This window comes from Bos mutus, chromosome 25 (genome assembly GCF_027580195.1).
Source record: "Bos mutus isolate GX-2022 chromosome 25, NWIPB_WYAK_1.1, whole genome shotgun sequence".
Lineage (NCBI taxonomy): Eukaryota > Metazoa > Chordata > Mammalia > Artiodactyla > Bovidae > Bos > Bos mutus.
In genome coordinates, this window is record NC_091641.1 from 6,337,381 (window position 1) to 6,341,629 (window position 4,249).

The 4,249-nt window shown below is 54.7% G+C and overlaps 1 long non-coding RNA gene across 1 annotated transcript; it reads left to right on the forward strand.

Moving 5' to 3' along the window:
* Positions 1–1,213: 1,213 nt before the first annotated feature.
* On the forward strand, positions 1,214–2,417 carry LOC106701590 (uncharacterized). Its single transcript, XR_001351965.2, has 2 exons — positions 1,214–1,397; positions 1,593–2,417. It is a non-coding gene; the product is annotated as an uncharacterized lncRNA (long non-coding RNA).
* Positions 2,418–4,249: the final 1,832 nt, after the last annotated feature.

Consider the following 4,249-nt stretch of genomic DNA (forward strand, 5'->3'; position numbering starts at 1 on the left):
GCCACTCAGTTCAGTTCAGTTCAGTCACTCAGTCATGTCTGACTCTTTGCGACCATGGACCATGCGACCATGAAGCGCAGCACGCCAGGCCTCCCTGTCAATCACCAACTCCGGGAGTTCACTCAGACTCACGTCCATTGAGTCAGTGATGCCATCCAGCCATCTCATCCTCTGTCGTCCCCTTCTCCTCCTGCCCCCAATCCCTCCCAGCATCAGAGTCTTTTCCAATGAGTCAACTCTTCACATGAGGTGGCCAAAGTACTGGAGTTTCAGCTTAGCATCATTCCTTCCAAAGAACACCCAGGGCTGATCTCCTTCAGAAGGGACTGGTTGGATCTCCTTGCAGTCCAAGGGACTCTCAAGAGTCTTCTCCAAAAAAAAAAAAAAAGAGTCTTCAACACCACAGTTCAAAAGCATCAATTCTTCGGCACTCAGCTTTCTTCACAGTCCAACTCTCACATCCATACATGACCACTGGAAAAACCATAGCCTTGACTAGACGGACCTTTGTTGTCAAAGTAATGTCTCTGCTTTTCAATATGCTATCTAGGTTGGTCATAACTTTTCTTCCAAGGAGTAAGCGTCTTTTAATTTCATGGCTGCAGTCACCATCTGCAGTGATTTTGGAGCCCCCCAAAATAAAGTCTGCCACTGTTTCCACTGTTTCCCCGACATATTAAATGATGACGGTCCCTTCTTGGTTATTAGCATTCACTTAGCTAAAGCTGAAACTCCAGTGCTTTGGCCACCTCATGCGAAGAGTTGACTCAATGGAAAAGACACTGATGCTGGGAGGGATTGGGGGCAGGAGAAGGGGACGACAGAGGATGAGATGGCTGGATGGCATCGCTGACTCGATGGACATGAGTCTGAGTGAACTCCGGGAGTTGGTTATGGACAGGGAGGCCTGGCGTGCTGCGATTCATGGGGTCGCAGAGTCGGACACGACTGAGCGACTGAACTGAACTGAGAAACAGGGACTCGTTGGGAGTCCCTGTTAGAGAAAACCTTACGCTGAAGATGAAACACTGCAAGTATCTTGTATCCGTGTTGAAGATAACCTGCACAATGAAGCTTAGGCCCAAAGGCCGAGGGCAAGCGCAGAGCTAACTGCCGGCCAGGGACGAGGCCGAGGCCCCCGCGCATGCGCAGAGCTGACTCCCCGCCAGGGACGGTGCGGAGGCCCCCGCGCATGCGCAGAGCTGACTCCCCGCCAGGGACGACGCGGAGGGGTCCCACGCAGGCGCAGAGCTGAACGCTGGCGCACCGCCAGTCTCGGCTGACAGGAGAGGTGACTGGGTCGAGTAGGAGGGGTTGCGGCGGACACTCTGGGGAGAAGGCCCAAGATGATGGTCAGGAGAGCTGAGGGGCGGGCGCTGTGCCGGCTGGAAACCCAGGTAGAGCGTCTGCCTCCGAACTAGGCAGTCCTAGAAGGCCTCGACCGAAGCGGCCGGGAGCGCGCGCCGGCGGGGCGGCGGAGACTGCGCAGGCGCGGGAGGCGGCGGCCCAGGCGCGCGCGGGTTGCATGCTCGCGGGCTCTGGGCAGGTTGAGAGGCCTCCCCGCCTGCTGTCGCCTGCCCCGCTCTCCGCAGGGTCGTTTGTGGTCTGCAGCCGCTGCCAGCCAGGAGCCTCCGCTGGGAGCCGGCCCTGCCGTTCACGCGGAGCAGCTCGGGCGCGGCCTGCCTCCGGTGCGCTCTGTCCTCCCAGGCCGCGAGCGACGCTGACGCCATCGGAAGGCGACCGGAAGCGCCGCCGCTGACGCCATCGGAAGGCGACCGGAAGCGCCGGCGCCGCGTGGCCCTGTGCCCGGTCCCCGAACCCTCTCCGCGCGCTCTCTCCGTGTCCCGTCCTTGGTTCCCTTCTCTGATTGCAAAGTGGGTCTCTTTGACCTGTTTCTGAGCCCCGTGGGGAAGGATAAGAAGCGGAGTAGCAGGCGAGGGAGCAAGGAGTGAAGGAAGGGCCTCCTTGCAGACTGTATGCTATCAGGCCACGCTCCGGTTGGGACAGAGGCGTGGGTGAATTTGTCTCTTTCAAATAGACAAGTGTTTTAAGCTTTCACATTTACATTTAGTGTATCTTCCCCACTGTTGAGTGACCTCCCTGGCCAGCAAGGAAATCACCCAGGATGACCCACCTCCCGGGGGCTCGGCCCTAGGTGTCCTGTCGGAGAGCTGGGGTCCTGGAAAGAGGGTTTGGAGAGGGTGTGTACCTGGCGTCTGCCCTCTTCTCTCGCAGCCCCTCCTAGCTAAGGTCTTCCGTCTCAGACAGTACTGTGTAGATTCAGCCTCCGACTTCTTCCAGTTCTCCAGGCACCCGTGACCTCGTGCACCCAGAGGAAGGTGCATGGGCCATGGGACAGTGAGTGGGAGGAGTGGATAAGACTGGGCATTTGTGCAAAATAAACGTTGACATCTTGAGCCGCGTGTGTTTGCTTTATGTCTTTCTTTTAACCGTCATTTCAAGCCTATGGTTTTTGTAAGTCGTTTCAAGGATTGTAGTTTGTTCTAAATCAGAAGCACTCTGAAGTTAATAGATCAGCAGAGTCTCAAACTGGATGGGGAGGGAATGCAAGTAGAGTGCTTTTGAGAAGTTCTGATCTAAAAATACGCCCCAAACCACCATTTCTGGCCACCTCCCCAGGGTGGTGGTGGTTCAGTCGCGGGGTTGTGTCCAACTCTTTGCAGCCCTGTGGACTGCAGCATGCCAGGCTTCCCTGTCCTTGACTGTCTCCTAGAGTTTGCTCATACTCATATCCATTGAGTTGGTGGTGTCATCCAACCATCTCATCCTGCCATCCCCAGGGTAAATGATGCCTGTTGTGGGACAGTTGCTTTGAGGCTATGCAGCATCCTGTTTCTTTTCAACTTTTTGCCTAGTAAATAAATATTAGGAGACTGTTTCCCTAATGGTGATACTCTGTTTCCCCCATTCCTTGTTTATTTTTGGCAGCACCTGGTGGTATGTGGGATATGTAGGATCTCAGTTCCCCAACCAGGGATCAAGCTCATGCCCCCGTTCCTTGGAATACAGTCTTAACCGCTGGACTGCCAGGGAAGTCCCTCTTTCCTCATTTATTAATAAGACTTTTCTGTAGGAGAACACTGCTCCTTCCATATTTCTTTTTTTGAATGTTTTTATCAGTGTGGACCCAGACGGTATGATCTATGGGAGATTAGTCAGTACTGGCACACTCATTACAAGTAAAGATTATTTTTGCTTCAGATCATTCCGGCTTTGGCCATTAGGAGCTCTCTCAGACTCCTTGGTGTGTGTGTGGCGGGGGGTGGGGGTGGGGGTGACCTGTGACTCCGTGAAGTTCTCCAGGCTGACCTTTCCAGCAGCCTGTTTGCAGGTGAGGAAGTTGTGGGAGAAGCCGTGCAGACTGTCGGTCCTGGGAGAGGGGATTTACTACGTAAACGGCCAAGTCAAAGGATGAAGGTGGCGGTAATGGTAATAGTGGCCATCTGCTGGTGTGTTGGGTAGTGGGTGAAGCACTTGGGGCACAGTTTTTATTAAGCCCGCATCATAAACCTTCATTTTCCTGGTCACCCATGAGGAGACTGAGTCGGGGGGTTTGGGGCCTGAGCTGGGTTCTCTCTGCAGAAGCGGAGGACAGGCTCCAGGCACTCTGCCTTCCCTGTTTGCCAGGCATCTGCACTGGGAGGGCATCCCCACTGGGAGGGCAGTGCTGTGCTTACCTGTGTCCTTGGCGACGGTGCCATCCTTGTGGGGCGTCTGATAAAAAGGGCCCTTTCTGTGTGCACGTTGGCACACGCTACACCCATTCCCAGTGGAGATGGGAAACATATGTTTTCTGTTTTACTCAAAAAAGAGGAAATAGGCAGTGTTATTTCGTAACATTTTCTGTTTTGGAAAACCTGAATTTTTTCCACATGTATTTTTCAAATTCTTAGGAACAACCCTTGGAGGGAAAGACACGACGCAGACTTCACCAAGGGCTCTTCTGCTTTTCATCCACATCTTCAAGAAACAGCTCCAGGAGGAAGGGAAACCTTCCCCCAACACTCATGGCTAAGGGATGGACTTGGAAGCACCCTCCCAGATCAGCTCTCACGGGGCCCTGGGGCCTGCAGCCCCGGCCAGGGTCTTCGCATGGCCTTTTCTGTGTGTAAGGGGAGGTGTGCTCTCCCAGGGTCACTGGCTGCCTGCGAGAGAGCCAGGCCTCCGGGCTCAGCGTCGCACCACCCTCTGACCCCTCTTCCAAAGGAAGGGGTCGGGCTCTGTGCTG